General features: G+C 38.9%; 1 protein-coding gene across 2 annotated transcripts in view; it reads right to left on the bottom strand.

The window, feature by feature from the left end:
* The window catches only part of LOC126377553 (uncharacterized), an 81,353-nt gene that overhangs the window by 39,287 nt on the left and 23,719 nt on the right, over positions 1-18,347 (bottom strand). For both annotated transcript variants that reach the window (XM_050025348.1, XM_050025349.1), the window contains exon 2: positions 1,374-1,413. The gene's annotated coding sequence lies outside the window, so the exon portion shown is untranslated. The remainder of the gene's footprint in view (positions 1-1,373; positions 1,414-18,347) is intronic.

Raw genomic sequence — 18,347 nt, 5'->3', positions numbered from 1 at the left:
TGAGTGAGGACCTTTTATACGGGACACCATCCACTACACATGGGTAAGCCGACATGACGTCACATTTTAATTTAGGTATAAGTTTCTGTGTTCGTTTTCCATGTTTCTGTATAGAAAATATTTCGTGTGTGCGTTGACTTCTGATGTGATGTCATTATAATGTATATATATGTAATCCGTGTCTGTGGTGTCCTAAATAATAAATGTTTCTTTCTTTCTTTCTTTCTTTCAAAAGTCTCCACAGTCATTCGTGTATAATCATAGAATTTGTCTGGATGTTGTCTTTGGTTGTGGTAATTTCGTTGAAACTCTTCTTTTTGTTTCCTTTTTGTGTTATTATAGGGATTCAGATCTTCTTTTGCCCATGATAAATCGTACGAAACAAAAGAACTACAATCGAAAATGCGTTGTCGCCGTTTCGACATCGCGTTCATCTGAGACACAACTCTATACCGCCGCAACACCGCGCGATCTGGCCGCTGGCATCGAGAACGGAACAGCGGCCGCCGCGCCGCTCCCCGCGCCGCTATCGCCGCCGCGCCGCGCCGCCCCCGCTGTCATCCAGTTTGAGCCCTAACAGCACCACAGTGACTAAGACAACCGTCTATGTATCGAGCATCTGGCTCATCCGAGGGGGAGGGGGTTCTCGCGTTACTAGTCTCTGTCCGGGTCTAACTCAGGCATGTTTAGCATAAACTGCCGGCGGAATATTGATGACCGCACCGTGGGGAGTATTGCGAGGGACGATATTAAAACGATATGAAAAATAATTACTTCCGAAGCAAAAGGCAAAGAATATATACCAGGGGGGTTAAAATGGCCACATTGAAGCAATTCATCTAAAAAAACAATATTGCTATTTGACATTTGTTTGCATTGCGCACTTACTTTTATATGCGCAAATGTTAAATTGCAATATTGCTTTCTTAGATGAATTGCTTCGATGTGGCCATTTTAACCCCCCAGATGTCTTGTTGGTGGCGCTCTTGTGTCGGTTCATGACGCAATCATGGTGTCCTAGTGAGATATGGCCCTAAGCCTTAAGTAATCCCTTAAGTTTGGTTGCGCTACCAACGGAACAAATTATTCAGGAAACGTTGAGCGTCGATACGAACCCAAGTACAATAAAACTTATAACGGCAGTTTTCAGTATAATAAAAAATCGTATTCTCCGACACTCTCCACCAATAAGAGCTTCGTTTACCTGCCTTAGGATCGTAAAAGACGACATTTCCTGATGAGATAAAAAAAAACTTGTCTTGTCTACTCTGAAGTGCCTCAGGGCTTGGAAAAGGCATTTATCCATTTCTTCCATAATGTTAGCGCCTGTCGCTGGCAACAGCTAGCATCAAACTAAATAAATAAAAACTTACCAACGCCACGCGATGACGCAACACCTCACATTTTTTATACCTGAATAAAAAACAAAACATTGCCATTATTATAAAAATGGTAAAAATAATATTTTTAATTTGTGATAATCTGTGATAACCCTGTTCGGATAATGCGTGACTTACATTGTAAGATCACTCAGAAAACAATGCTAATTATAAATTATTAGTTTTAATTTTAATACGCACTTCCTCTCTTCCCTTCAACGTTGCAATGCCCTATAGGGTCCATGTTATAGTTCCTGTACCTTTGTAACACCCCATTGTACTACATGGAATGCAATAAATAATTGAATATTGAGCACTGTTCTATATCAATTGATTCGACTTAATGAGTTTGAATTCTTGGTTTGATCACAGATAATTAATATCGCGTGGTTTCCGGGAGTTGTGCTGGGACGTGGTACTTAAACATAGCTGACTGGGAGTGGGTGTATAAGAAAGACGACATATAATTTTTTTATTCGGAAAAACACACACACATACACACACACACACACACACACACACACACACACACACACACACACACACACACACACCCATATATAGTATACACACACCTCTGCCTTCATGTTATGTTTATTTACTTTATACCGTTCCTCGCCATAACCCCGCGTATGTTTGCGCAGATTTGGCTGTTCTCTATTGAATTTTAACTACAGTCGAGATATCCGGGTGGTTGTTACTTGTTATGCAACCCGACAGCCGGTTGATGCGGTTATTTCATTACAGTATCGCTGGTTGAGACATGTTCAAACTAGCTAATTTCCATAATACATAAACTTACGCCCGATCCGCGTTAGCAAATACGCTTCAATAACATTATTTAAACAGCCTATATACGTCCCACTGCTGGGCACAGGCCTCCCCTCAATCAACCGGAGGGGGTATGGAGCATACTCCACCACGCTGCTCCAATGCGGGTTGGCGGAGACAAATTCACAAAATAAACACTGGCCCCGATTCCTGTAGACACCTCCTAATTTTACTTTAAGTTATACCCGTCATTTTCTTATCCGCCGAAAAGGAGAGGGACATATGATTGACAAATGTTAACTTTAAAATGAATCAATAACCCGTGCGAATAAAATAGGCATCTCGCTGGTATGCAATCCGTTTGACGTGCTGTCTACTTAATTCTGTCGGGTTATTGGCCGATGTAAAATTTTGAGACGGTTGTTTTAGATTTCTACTTAAAATTCACGTGTATTCCATTAATTTTATGCCTGTTGATTAATCGTCCCTTTCTTTTTCAACGGATAAGAAAATGACAGGTATAACTTAAAATATAATTAGATGGAGTCTGCTGGAATTAGCACCGTTATCTGTCAAGTTTGAAGTTATACTGTTTACCAGTTTCTTTGTTCATTTAAATGCGACATCACTGGTCAAATGTCACGTAACCAACCGTTTTCGAGCGAAAATATGTTCTTTTTTGTTATATAGTGTTAGATAGATTGCCGCATACTTACAATTTGTTAATATTATTCATTAGTCATTACACACATTTGTTATTTGTTAATGTTCTAAAACTGACTTAAACTTTTACTCTGACATTTATGATTAGTGTTGCCAATTTTGTAAACGTGTAGGTTACATGTCGACTGGTCTGCTGTCAGTTGCATGGTCGGTTGTGTGATTGACGGTTGAACGTCAGACAAGTTGTTATTTGGTAAAGTGGAGTTTTTAAAATGGCAACACACTGATTAGTCGGTTAACGGATTGATTTTAAAATAATGTGTTATTGGTGCAACCACATTCTTGTGACAACCGTTGGAGAATAAACACGTGTTCAAGAGCTGAGACTGTCTATCATTTTACAAGTCAGAAGTGTTCGTTCGACCACAACTCGTGGTCCTAATCGCGCGCCATGAGTCAAAAGCGGAGGCGACATCCTGTTGTAATGAGCGATGAAGAACCAGATCCTGATCATGAACAGCGTCCGCCAGCAAGTAAAAAACCACGGCAGGTGCGGAATCCACGGCGACAAACCAACAATCAACGTTTGGATCGATTAGAACAAATGCTGGAACAGTTTATGGCGAGACAAACTACTACACAACAGACAGTTGAAACTGCAACATCACAGGAGCATATGCCAGTAGCAGGTACGTCAGCCAATATTAATAGTTGTGTTTTCCCCGATGTGACAATAAATCAACCTGTAACTTGCACGATGCCGAATACTACAACTACAAGTCAAATTATTGAAACTGCTAGTGCGTCACAATTAGTTTTACCAGTTGAACCTAATGATATCCTGTGCTTGCCGAGCATCTCAAGCGCGGTCACTCCTAGCGCCACATCTTTAACGTCCAGTACAGATCTGTTAAGTAAAAGTACAAACAACTTGGACTCTGGAAACAATTTGAGGATTATCACCAAACCCGAAAATGTACCAAAATTTGATGGCGACACTAACACTACTCCTGTTCATTCTTGGATACATCGGCTGGAAGCGCTGGCGAAAATCTACGGCTGGGATGAAAGAACACTGATCTACCACATGACGACCAGCCTCATGGGCAACGCGCTTCTGTGGTTCAATCATCTACGTGACATCGACATGCCGTGGGAAGAATGGAAGAGGCGGCTCGCCGATTACTTCCCTGCTAGCCGAGGACTTGCTGCCAAGTTGCACGACTTCGTGACTGTGAATAGGCGACGAGAAGAAAAGGTAATTGACTTTTATTACAAAAAACTAGCTCAGGGTAAATCATGTGAGTTATCTGATCATTTAATATGTGATGTTATTATTTATACACTTGGTGATCCACTTTTAAAGGCTGGAGCTCGTGGTTCAGGTTGCAGGGATACCCGTTCCTTACTAAATTATTTAACTGATGCCGTGGTAGATTCTCCTCAAAATAAACATACACAAAACGTAAACGACAGAGATTTTATTAGGGAAACAAAGTGTTTTTCATGCGGCCGCAGGGGCCATGTCGCAAATAACTGTAGAGCTACAGTTCGCTGTGGTACCTGTGATAAACTGGGCCATACGACAGAAAATTGTAGAGCTGGAAAGAAATGCTCTCATTGTAATAAATTAGGTCATTTACGAGAGGAATGCTATAGTCTGAAAAATAGTAATAATACAGCAGTTACAAATCATAGCGTTAAACAGGACAATACTCGAGATAAAAAATCTAAAATGTTCAACATTCGACCCATTGACGAAGGCGATCGCAAATATCACAAAACAGCCATTGCCAATGATACACAAGTATCGGCATATATCGATTTAGGTAGTGCCTGTAACACAATTACACTCTCTGGTGCAAAAAAAATTGGTTTGGCTTATGAACCTCATACCAAAACAAGCATTAAAGGTTACGGTGGACAAATTATAAAGCCTGAAGGAGAAGGTGTACTAAAACTTAATATCGATGGTGTTTGTGCCGACACTTCCGTTTTGATTGTTCGTGATGATCTACAAGAAACAGAAATGATTGTAGGACGTGCTTTTAGTGAATTGCCAGGTATATGTATTTCAAAAACATCACAATCATTACTGTTTACCACAAGTAAACAAAATAAGTTGATCAATGTCAACGACGAATTGCCTTTTGCCACTGAGCACGAAATAACTCTATCCAAAATTGAGCTTAAATTACCTCTTGATACTTCTCTTATCCAAGGCCTCAATAGAATTATCGTGTATTCTGAGGAAGACATCGATACAAATACCGTTCATATTGGTCATTCCGAACATCGATCACCCTGCAAGGAAATTGACATACCTGAACAAACCATCGATATGTACGGCAACATAGGATGTATAGACATTTTCAGTTTGCAACCTCAGACACTGACTCTCTTTTCTAGACGTTGTATAGCTCGCGCTCAAATGATAGACGGTAATGGAACCAACATTGATACTGACGTGCAGGGAGAGGATCGTACGCATTTGGAACAAATTTTAGAAAGGTTCGGTGATTGTTTTGATGGTAAATCCAGAATTGGAGAAAGTGAAGTTGAAATGAAAATTGAACTCACTACCGAAATACCTATATATAGACGTCCATATCGTATGTCACAAAAGGAACAAGAAATAGTGCGTGATATAGTAAAGGATTTGCTAGAAAAGGATATTATTGAGCCAAGTAACTCCCCGTACGCCAGTCCTATCATATTGGTCCCTAAAAAGTCGGGCGAATATAGAATGTGTATTGATTACCGGCATCTAAATAAAGTCACAAAGAAGGACCGTTACCCGTTACCAATTATACAAGATCAGCTGGATAGATTAAGTTCTAATAAAGTTTTCACCAAATTGGATTTGGCTGCCGGTTATCACCAAATTAAAATGCACCCTGACAGTAGAAAATACACCGCATTTGTGACACCTTTCGGTCAATTCCAATATAAAAGGATGCCATTTGGCTTAGCCAATGCTCCTTCAGTATTTCAACGGGCAATAAATCTACTGTTAGGAAATTTGAGATTTCAGTTTGCAACCGCATACATAGATGATATTTTACTATTTTCGAAATCGCGTCAAGAAGCATTTTCCCATCTTGAAATTATATTAAACCTAATATGTAAATCAGGTTTAGTGTTACGACGAGACAAATGTTCGTTTTTAAAGTCCAACATTGATTACTTAGGACATAATATATCCGATGGAGAAATTCGACCTTCGCCTGATAAGGTAAAAGCTTTGACTGCTTTCAAACAGCCCACAGACGTACATGAATTGAGACGATTTATAGGATTAGCAAGCTATTTTCGGAAGTTTGTTAGATCTTTTGCTAATAGGATTCGACCTTTATCAATCTTATTAAAGAAGGACTGTCGATGGCTATGGGGCGACGACCAACAAAAATCGTTTGAAGATATCAAAAACGCATTATCATCAGAACCTGTCCTTGCCATTTACAACCCCGTGCTCGAAACTCAATTGCACACCGATGCTTCAAGTTATGGGATTGGTGGAATATTATTCCAAAAACAAGAAGACGGCAATTTAAAGCCAGTTGCGTACTTCAGTAAACAAACTACCAATACGGAACAAAAATATCACTCCTATGAACTTGAAGCAATGGCGGTGGTTATGAGCATAAATAAATTTCGAGTTTATTTGCTAGGACGCCCTTTTATTGTAGTTACCGATTGTCAGGCTTTAAGTACCACGTGGACTAAAAAAGACATGTTGCCTAGGATAGGACGTTGGTGGTTAGAATTACAAAGTTACGATTTCAGTGTACAATACAGACCGGGGGAACGAATGCAGCACGCGGATGCGTTAAGCCGATGTGCGTTGCCTTTACATCACATTACACAAGAAAACTGGATTCTTGCCGTGCAAAGTGACGACCCAAAAATTCAAAATATTATAGCCAATATTAAAAACTCTGAATATAAAAATTTATTTACAGTCAATGATAACATTCTGTACAAAATAATTAACAATAAAAATAAAATTGTCATACCGAAATCGGTACGCTGGAGAATAACTAAAATGTATCATGACGATAACGGGCATATGGGCGAGAATAAAGTAATTGAACTTATTCAGAGAGAATTTTGGTTCGAAAAACTTAGAAAGTTTGTCACTAAGTACGTTAGGAGTTGTATTTCTTGTCAGTTCGCTAAAAAACCAACAGGCAAACAGCGTGGTCATTTGAACCCTATCGAAAAGGGTAATATTCCATGGCATACATGGCACCTAGATCATCTTGGTCCATTCTGCATGTCTTCTAATGGAAATTCATATTTGTTAGTCGTGATAGATGCCTTTAGCAAGTTCGTTTGGTTACAACCGGTACCTAATGCTAGCACTAAATACGTTATTACAACAATGAATTTTCTCTTCCGCGTATTTGGTCTCCCAACTCGCATAATATCGGATAGGGGTAAGGCATTCACCAGTCACGATTTTGAAAGATTTTGCCAAGATAAACAAATCCATCATATTTTGAACGCTGTGGCTTGCCCGCGCGCAAATGGGCAAGTCGAGAGATCAAATCGTACTATTCTTCAATCCCTTATCGCTTATACTGGTGAAAACGATAATGATTGGGAAAAGTTTATACCACAAGTCGAGAAAGGCATTAACACTACATACAATAGCACCACTAAGAAATGTCCATACGAATTGCTTTACGGATTTAAACCACGATTTGAAGTTGATTTACCTAACAATCAACAAACGACCCCTGACTTTCCTCAGCTACGCGCTCAAGCCCAGCAAAATATTAAAGATGCTGCTATTAAAATGAAAGAAAGATATGATAAAAATAGGACTTGTAGTATTAAATATAACATAGGTGAATTAGTGCAGGTTCAAAGACGTATTATCAAAAAAGGTTTAACAAGTGGTAAACTTGTGGATAAATACGCAGGGCCTTACAAGGTAGTTAAAGCTTACGATAACGATAGGTACAGGGTTACGTCTTTGAACAAGCGCGGTCGAAAATATAACAATGTAATAGCTGCGGATAAAATAAAACGTTTTGTTGTACAATCTATTAGCAGCGATGATGAAGAATAAAACAATTAAAAAGTTAATCTGTTAAAAATAATAATAATAATAAATTTGTGTAAAATTAAAAATAATAATAATATAAACATTTATGGTATAATATTTACAGTATATGTATGTGTAAAAAAAAATAGTTAATTTGATAATACTGTACACATTTATTTATTTTTTTGTTTCTGTTATTGTCTGTATAATTTAGGTATATAAATGTGCTAGAAAAGAAAAAGAAAATAATTAATAAACATCTGAGTAGGTTAAAAAAAAAAGAGAACATCTAAATAATATTCTAATGGGTGTGTCCCACGATAACGGGTGTGTCCCAAAACTACAACGGGTTTGTCCCATAAATAAAATGGCTGTTCCTTATAACTACAACGGGTGTGTCCCATAACTACAACGGGTGTGTCCCATAACCATAAAGGGTGTGTCCCATAACTATTACGGGTGTGCCCTAAAACTAAAAGGAATATTATAAAAGTAATTAAGTAGATACGTCAAGCATGTGTGATTCAATTTAACTACTTATCTATAATTATTTACAATAAGATTCCGAGGACGTAATAGCGCCAGGAAAGGCCGAACATAATTGTAATTTGATTTAAGTCATTTTTACTGGAATAGTTTTAAAACATCCCGCAAATCAGATACTCGTATCTTTCTTAAAACATATTGTTATTAATCACTATATCGTAAAATTGTAATTACTGACAATAGGCACATTAGTACTACTAAGTGATAATTTTAGTCATGATCATTACGAGGCCGTAATTTAATCTATCAGGAAAGGCCGAGTGTTAGATAGATTGCCGCATACTTACAATTTGTTAATATTATTCATTAGTCATTACACACATTTGTTATTTGTTAATGTTCTAAAACTGACTTAAACTTTTACTCTGACATTTATGATTAGTGTTGCCAATTTTGTAAACGTGTAGGTTACATGTCGACTGGTCTGCTGTCAGTTGCATGGTCGGTTGTGTGATTGACGGTTGAACGTCAGACAAGTTGTTATTTGGTAAAGTGGAGTTTTTAAAATGGCAACACACTGATTAGTCGGTTAACGGATTGATTTTAAAATAATGTGTTATTGGTGCAACCACATTCTTGTGACAACCGTTGGAGAATAAACACGTGTTCAAGAGCTGAGACTGTCTATCATTTTACAATAGCTTCTTCGAGGAAATAAAATATTTTAAGAGGTATAAAATGATCGTTTTTATTTTTTAAATACTTTTCTGAAAATTGACAAGTAGCCAATTGGGATGTAAATGTGAGCTTATATTGTGTTAGCTGTTTAACAAAAAAGTGATACTTGTGCGAAACACGCTGGAACTTGTTGTGGGGGTGAGATAGCATAAAGTAACATTTATCAGAGGCATCCTACGGGGGAACGCGCCTCGGGACGCACTTCCAAGTATAGTCCAGGAGGTTGAAGTCCAAATACCCACTTTATTGGCGACCTACCAATAATAAAAACGTCGCACGATTTTTCCTTATTTTTCATGCTAGCAACCCTGTCCGGAAATCATTAGCAAGGGAATAGAAGATGGCGTCCGTAACACAAGTACGTCATAACGGGTACCGTTTCACGAAACATTCACACATCTGTCTGTCTAAATTACATAACATAACATCACGAAGGGGCAGCCCATTAACGTCCCCACTGCTGGGGCACGGGCCTTCCCTATGGATGGGTAGGGAGATCGGGCCTTAAACCATCACGCGGGCCCAGTGCGGATTGATGGTTATTAACGACTGCTAATGCAGCCGGAACCAACGGCTTAACGTGCCTTTTTTTTTGTGGTCACCCATCCTATGACCGGCCTTTGCGAAAGTTGCTTAACTTCAACAATCGCACACCGAGCGCGTTAACCGCTGCACCATCGAGCTCCTCTTTATTCATTAGGTAACATTCATATCTTCTAAATAATCACTAACTTTATAATAACCTTTTTTGTAAAGTTTCTGTTCAACTACTGTCTTAAAACAGTTGAAAGGCAAATTCTGAATGTCAATGGGAATCTTATTGTAAAAACGTATACATTGCCCCTTAAAAGATTTAGTGATCATATGTAATCGACTGACTTGTAAAGCAAGTTTATTTTTATTCCGGGTATTAACAATGTGCCGATCGCTATTTTTTGCAAATAAACCTATATTTTTTATTTTTTTTATTTTTTATATGTTTTTTTACATACTTATATTAAGTTTTCAGATGTTTAAGTCCCATGTAATAGGTGATGAACATGACGCCATTAACCGGGCACAAATCCTTGAAATTGATTTTTATTGAAAACTTGACGATAACAAGAGAAAAACAAAAGAATGTAATAAAAATTACATATAAAAAAAACTTAATAAAACCAAGGACGCTGTCGTTAACCATCACATCTACAGAAAAATAATAAAAAAACAACAATTTTTATCATTACTTTTCATAAGATACTGCATACAAAAGTATTTTTTATGAATAGCCGATCATATTAAGGTTTTTAGGTTTCCTGTGATAAGCAGGGACCTCCTTGCATGATAGTCGATATTCTTATTGCTTTACAGATTATAAATACACAAATCGCGAAGCTCCGTATTACGTAAAGTTTGCGGACGAGTGGAGTGCAAAGTTTAAATATGAATTATTTGCTCATACTTGTATGGCGGGCGTTTCGCGCTCACTTGGTCCTTTCAACCTCTTTCTTTTATTCCGTGATTTGCGTCATCGCCGTAGTGGGAATTGCCGTTCGGAGAGCCGCTGTCAACGCTACAATTCAAAGTTACAATACATGAAAAAATAAATTCGCTCCACCTCCCGGCCTAGCATCGCGAAGCTTTCTCGAATAACAAATCGGTAAAAATTTCTACACATGCTCCTCTTTCAGAAGAATATTTCTCGAAGGCTGTTTTGAAAAATTGCTCCCGTCTGTCATACTTTCCGCGGCTATTCGACGGAACGACACCGCCTTTAGGGATTGTTCAATTGATTTTTTTCTTCTACTACTTAGAATAAAGAATTTGCCTTTTGTTTTTAATACGGATAGGTACTAAAAAGAAATCTCTTTTCCTTTTTTTTCAAGTTTAGGCAGAGTTGTGTAGTATATATAATGTTCTGTGTGTCAACTGTTTTAAGACAGTAGTTAAACAGAAACTTTACAAAAAAGGTTATTATAAAGTTAGTGATTATTTAGAAGATATCAATGCATAGGATTAACTATCTGAGAACTGATATTAGGCAGCTAAAATACTCAATTGTATAAAAATATTTAATGTTTATTTTTTTTAAAGAACGTCTAGGGCCCTGTGCCGAGGTTTTTCTTGCAGCTTCTTTTCCCCGGCTATACAGGTTGTGAGAAGCTGCAGCAGTTTTAGGCGGATGAGACGTTCGTTATGTAAAAATTGACGATTCAAAGTGTTACCTACTGAATAAAGATATTTTTGAATTTGAATTTGATTCCTGCACATCTCCGCACAGCTCCGCGTCAATGGAAACGCAGCCTAACACGGGGCGAGAATATTGTCATTCATCATCATCATCATCAGCCGTATGACGCCCACTGCTGGGCATAGGCCTCCCCCAAGGATCTCCAAGACGATCGGTCCTGCGCTGCCCGCATCCAGCGGCTTCTTGCGACCTTCACCAGATCGTCGGTCCACCTTGTAGCGGGCCTACCCACTGAGCGTCGTCCGACACGTGGTCGCCACTCCAGAACCTTTCCGCCCCATCGGCCATCGGTTCTCCTCGCTATGTGTCCTGCCCACTGCCACTTCAGCTTTGCAATTCTCCGAGCGAATATTGTCATTAACCGGGCAAAAATCCTGAAAACCACGTGATATCAATTATTTATGACTCAAACATGAATTCAAACTCACAGTCGAATTCAGTGGTTTCGAGCCTAAGCTGGGATTCAAACCAGACATCATCACCAGCCCATTAACGTCCCCACTGCTGGGGCACGGGCCTTCCCTATGGATGGATAGGGAGATCGGGCCTTAAACCACCACGCGGGCCCAGTGCGGATTGGTGGTTATTAACGACTGCTAATGCAGCCGGGACCAACGGCTTAACGTGCCTTCCGAAGCACGGAGGAGCTCGAGATGAAAACTTTTTTTTTTGTGGTCACCCATCCTATGACCGGCCTCTGCGAAAGTTGCTTTACTTCAACAATCGCAAACCGAGCGCGTTTACCGCTGCGCCACCGCTGATACCGGGGTTGATGAGGTTGGTAATCCACCTCACCACCCATACGATAGAAAAAAGTGTAAGGATCGAATAAAATGGAATTCTCCTGCTTATCCGTCTGGGAAATGGGCGTCAGTGTATGTACAGTCATGAGCAATATAATGTACCCGCTTTAGGACTCTGTCGCACTAACATATTTGACATTTAGTGAGACTTACAATTCAATTTGAAAAAAAAGTTAATGTGACATGGTACCAAAGTGTGTACATATTAATGCTCGTGACCGTACAGGGCTATCACTGATTTACTTACGTGAAAACAAATTAATAAGGGAAGAGGTTGTTTTAACCTTATTTAAATATTTAATAACGTATCCATCCAATCAGAAATTGTTTACAATGTAGTTTGGGTTTTTAAGAGGATTAGAAGCATATCCAAATAAGCTCGCGACTATATCCCTAACGGGGTAGTTAGATGCATATCTATCGCAAAATGAACTAAGTACCCACACCTCACCGAGCATTCTGTTACGCCAACGTGATAGGTGGTGAGTCGTATCGCCGTTTGTAATGGTCGAGGCAACTGTGTTAGTGAAAACTGCATACACAACATAACATAACCAGCCTATATACGTCCCACTGCTGGGTACAGGCCTCCCCTCAATCAACTGGAGGGGGTATGGAGCATACTCCACCACGCTACTCCAATGCGGGTTGGGGGAGGTGTTTTTACGGCTAATAGCCGGGACCAACTTAACGTGCCCTCCGAAGCACGGAATCATGTTACTTTTTCGGACAATTAGGTGATTCAAGCCTGAAAATCCTTACCAAACAAAGGACAGACTCACAAAGTGATTTCGACAATGTCCCCATCGGTAATCGAACCCGGACCTCCAGATCGTGAGCGTAACGCATTAGTGGAAACTGCATTTAAGATAAATTGATAACTACACACACTCACCACTATCCATTGAAATATACCTTAAAATTGGTCACATAGATACTGTTTTTGTCCTCAATAAAATTGTCAAAGCCGCTGAATCTACCCTCAGTTCGGGCATTTTAAAACTACCCCCCTTTGCTATACGTGTGTTTTGGTTTCAACGAAATGCACTTTGAGCGCCACAGAGGCTATATAGGGTGTCAGTGACACCGTAACAATAACGTTGGAAGGTTGATTCAGAGTTGATATCAAGTGGATTTTTTGTCGGAAAATTCATCAACAGTTTAGTGTCTTTTTTATTTTTTTTTCAGGCCCATATTGTGCTTTTTATTTCAGGACGTCCACCATCGTGGAATTTCTATTCCACTCTCCTCCCTCCCTCCCCTTCACCCCTTCTCTCCTTTCTTCTGAAAGAGGTTGGTTTGGCCCTAACGCGCATTTTGCATGAGAACCGTCGCCGGTTCAACCCCTTTCTCTTTTACTACTACTGCCGCAAAAAGTTAACTACGATAGCTCTACTATCTACTCAGCCTGTATCCACCCGCTGCTGGGTATAGGCCTCCTCTCTTTCACGCCACCCACGATACGACGTCACGATAGCCCTAAGGTTGCCTAGCAGAAATTGCTGTTTAGCAATAATGCCGCCTATTGTGCTTATGTTTTATTCGTTTATGTCCTTTGTATATGTCGTTGTGCAATAAAGTATCATTGATTGATTCATAGCTCTACTACTTCTTTAATTCCATAGCCGTTTTCCTGGCAATGTATATTTTATGTAATAGTCTGCAATAAATTTTATAAATTTAATAAGTTTTTAGTTTACCTGTGATAAGGAGATGCCTCCTTGAATGATAGTTGATATTTGACTGTTTGCCCGGCACAAAACGACCTTTTAATGTACTATCGCGGAGCTCCGTGCGTCGTAAAGTTTGCGGACGAGTGGAATGCAAAGTTGAAGTATGAACTATTTGCTCATACTTGTATGGCGCGCGGTTCAAGTGAGCGCATTTGCCATTCCAACCACTTTCTTCTATTCCATGGCAGTATTCTTCTTCTATCTTCTTTCGGTGGATTACCAACCCCATCAACCCTGGTGTCAGGGTTATTATTGAGCCGCTGTAGGCCCCAGACATGACTCATGTAACGACTACGTACTTACATCAGTAAGTTGTAACCGGGACCAACGGCTTAACGCGCCTTCCGAAGCACGGATCATCTTACTTTTGGACAATCAGGTGATCAGCCTGTAATGTCTTAACCAAACAAGGGATCACAAATTGATTTGTGTGATTTGTTCCCACCGGGATTCGAACCCGGGACCTCCATGGTAGTGGACGTCCTATAATAAAAGGGCTTTACTCAGCACAAGTCACAGCATGAAGCGACCCTGGTGGATACTATATTCGTTACGGTATCACTAACACCCTGTATTTTCAATTTCTTTTGTGCATTCCAACCGATGTATCAGTGCATATTGGTTTATTCCACGTTTCAGTATAGCCTTTGAGAGATTTTATGTTGTTTTTTTTGTATGCCCTATGTCTTTTAGGTATGGGATGAACTTGACATAACAAAGCAATAGAAGAGCGGGGGGCTTATTGCCACTACTCAACGCGATATCAATTATCTTCGATCCAAACATCAATTATTCAAAGACATCAATTATTCAATTAGTCATACAGACGATGTGCCTTCTAAATCACGGATCATCTTACTTAATAATTAGCCTGTAACGTACTTACCAAATTGGGTTTCACAAAGTAATTTTTGTAATAAATCCCCACCGGGATTCGAATCTGGGACCTCCGGGTCGTGCGTGAGCCCTACGCTGTACATACTCTAGCTGTACTACGGAGACTTACAATAAGTTTTTTACTGCTAAGTCGTAATAATCACCTACGCCGTAGCAAACTTCTACAACGTAGCTAGCGTCTACGCCGTAGCAACATCTACATTTTAATATCAACCCACATTCACTAATAATATTATTATTATTGTTTTCAAAAGTTCACATGTAAATTCTCACCCGGGAACGGTAATGGGGTAGGCAGAGCTATAAGCGAAGACAACCTTCAGCCACTAATATGACGGCGATACGGCTCACCACTGACCACGTTGGCTTAATAAAAAGCTCGGTGAGGTGGGGTACTTAATTACAACATAATATCGGGTGCCTACCACGTTATTATCAGGGATATGAGACTCAAGTGCCATGAATGTGATGTCTTAAAAAAAATAGTTTATTTCTGAACCTGTTACACTTTAACAAATATTTTGGTTACTCCTTTTAAGTAAAAAATATACCTGTAGTAGGAGTATCCGCTCTTGCAATAGACATTATTTAATACCAGGTTTGACAAAAAAAAAGAAAAGTAAGAAAAATAAGAAAAATACCCACTTAAATTAACACAAGTCATTTTTGTGTGTCACTCTCTCTTCCTATTGTGTATGGATGTGTGTGTGTGTGTGTGTTTGTGTGTGTGTGTGTATGTACGTATGAGAGAGAGGGAGAGAGAGTGTGTGTATATGTATAGTGTGGTGAGAATATGTAATGTGTTATTGTGTAAATAAAATATATCAAATGTTTATTATGTCTTAATTATGATAATAACCACGTAAACCTCAAACAACGTTGCGATGGATGTACCTCTGACTACCCCAATTGGGACATAGTCGTGGGCTTATGTTACGTATCACTACCTCTTTTCCATATCACAGTTGACGACAACATCGCTCTAAAGAAATGTTCGTCTTGTTCCGAGATAATTTCGCGTTTATCCCTAAAAGGTATTCCGCGTCAAATAAAATACGTCGCCGGGAAATGAATTTGGACTGTCAAAGCTTACAGTTGATTTAACAAGTATTTCGCATTCAGCTAATTTCGCTGCGAGTTGTCTCGAGTCGGCCATCTTGGAAAAATTTTGGAGAAGGCATCGTATTTGAAAAGAATCGTGAAACCCACATAAACAACATAACATAAATAGCCTATATACGTCCCACTGCTGGGCACAGGCCTCCCCTCAATCAACCGGAGTGTGATTGGGTCCATAATTCTGAGTTGATATCAAGTGGAATTTTCCGTCGCAAAAAAGAATAAAAAGGGCATGAATTTTCCGAGAGGAAATTTCGCTTGATATCAACTCAGAATCATGGTCCGAATCATCCCCCTCAGTATTCGTTACGGTGTGCCAACACCCTGTATACTCGAGTCACATAGTACATCAGAACTAGTCATTTGCAAGGTTAAATACTTTTGATTAAAAAATAAGCAAAATTAAAAATTTTGGAAAAACCCACGACGGTAAAAATATCATCGAAAAAGAATAAAATAACTCAAAACCCCCGACTTAACCCAATTATTATGTAACGAAATATTATATTAGACTTAAAAATACTTTCTAAAAAAGAGTTGATATCTCGAGACATCGGTAATAGATATACTTAAGTACCTAAACAATGAATATGGATGTTTACAGTTTTTTCCTAACGTGTCTGTTTCTCGAAGATATACTTAAATGTAGCGATAATAATTTTACCATAATACATAACCGAGGAATATCCGTCGGGGGCTGCCATTAACCCAGCTAAAGTTTTTCTAGTGACGTGAATACAATTATTGAAGAATTGTAGATGTTTAACGACGACATAAAATACACTTATGAGTATGATTAAATTTCTGTTGAAATTTCATATAGAAAAGGCAGCTTCCGACGGATATTCCTCGGTTATGTATTATGGTAAAATTATTATCGCTACATTTAAGTATATCTTCGAGAAACAGACACGTTAGGAAAAAACTGTAAACATCCATATTCATTGTTTAGGTACTTAAGTATATCTATTACCGATGTCTCGAGATATCAACTCTTTTTTAGAAAGTATTTTTAAGTCTAATATAATATTTCGTTACATAATAATTGGGTTAAGTCGGGGGTTTTGAGTTATTTTATTCTTTTTCGATGATATTTTTACCGTCGTGGGTTTTTCCAAAATTTTTAATTTTGCTTAATTTTATTTCAGACTTTTTAGAGAGCATATACGAAATATAATCTATATAATGTGTAGGTAAGATCTCGCAAAACAATAAGTGTGATTCATCCTACCACATAATATTAAGTCCCTTATTATATATCATACAGTTGCTTTCTGTTTAAAGTTACCTCTATAACACTCATCTGAGAACATGCACCAATCACCCACGAACTCATTCCTGAAATCCGCATTGAAATCAGACAATACGTTTTAATTTTAATAATATTGCAATATAAACGTTTCACACTAATATAGCAGCGCCCCCTAGTGAGTTAATATCATAAGACTTATCTTAGACCATGCACCATTCAACTACGAACCCATTGCTGAAAACCGCATTGAAATTGGACAATTCGTTTTAATATTATTGCAATACTATTTTTCACTAATATTGTAGCACCCTCTAGAAAGACGTAATTTTTATATTATTTGGGAACATGCAATAAGCTACCACGTACATCATCACTAATCACTAATTTAAGAGCCACGCTCTTGTCGGTGTAGCATTATCCATGCTACTTTTTAGGGAAAAATAGGGCAGTGGTTTCCCTCTTGCCTTCCACGTACACATTGCCGAAAACAGAATTTATTGTAATCGGACAGTTCGTTTTGATTATATTGCAACATTGTTTTGCACTAATATTGTGGCACCCCCTAGTGAGTTACAGCCATGACACCTGTCTAAGAACATGAACTCATCAAACACAATCCCGTTATTGAAAACCGCCTCAAAATCGGATCATTAGTTTAAAAGATAGGTGGTAACATTACTTTGCACAAACGCACACACAAACATCTCTCACCCTAAACGCATATACCTGCTCCGTTCCGTCGTGGGTAATAAATGTAAGTAATTAAAATTATACTAACCGTAATTAACAACACTTTGCTTTACTTAATACATAACATACATAAACTGCCTATATACGTCCCACTGCTGGGCACAGGCCTCCCCTCAATCAACCGGAGGGGGTATGGAGCATACTCCACCACGCTGCTCCACTGCGGGTTGGTGGAGGTATTTTTACGGCTAATAGCCGGGACCAACGGCTTAACGTGCCCTCCGAAGCACGGAATCATCTTACTTTTTCGGACAATCAGGTAATTCAAGCCTGAAAAGTCCTTACCAAACAAAGGATAGTCTCACAAAGTGATTTCGACAATGTCCCCATCGGGAATCGAACCCGGACCACCAGATCGTGAGCCTAACGCTCTAACCACTAGACCACGGAGGCTGTTTACTTAATACTACCTGATTATTGAGTGATGGGTTCAACTTTATGAATTAAATGAGGATTAATTGGATGAATTTGAT

Source organism: Pectinophora gossypiella, chromosome 23 (assembly GCF_024362695.1).
Source record: "Pectinophora gossypiella chromosome 23, ilPecGoss1.1, whole genome shotgun sequence".
Classification (NCBI taxonomy): domain Eukaryota; kingdom Metazoa; phylum Arthropoda; class Insecta; order Lepidoptera; family Gelechiidae; genus Pectinophora; species Pectinophora gossypiella.
Note: the sequence above shows the minus strand (reverse complement) of the source record. Positions and strands in the feature narration are given on the sequence as shown.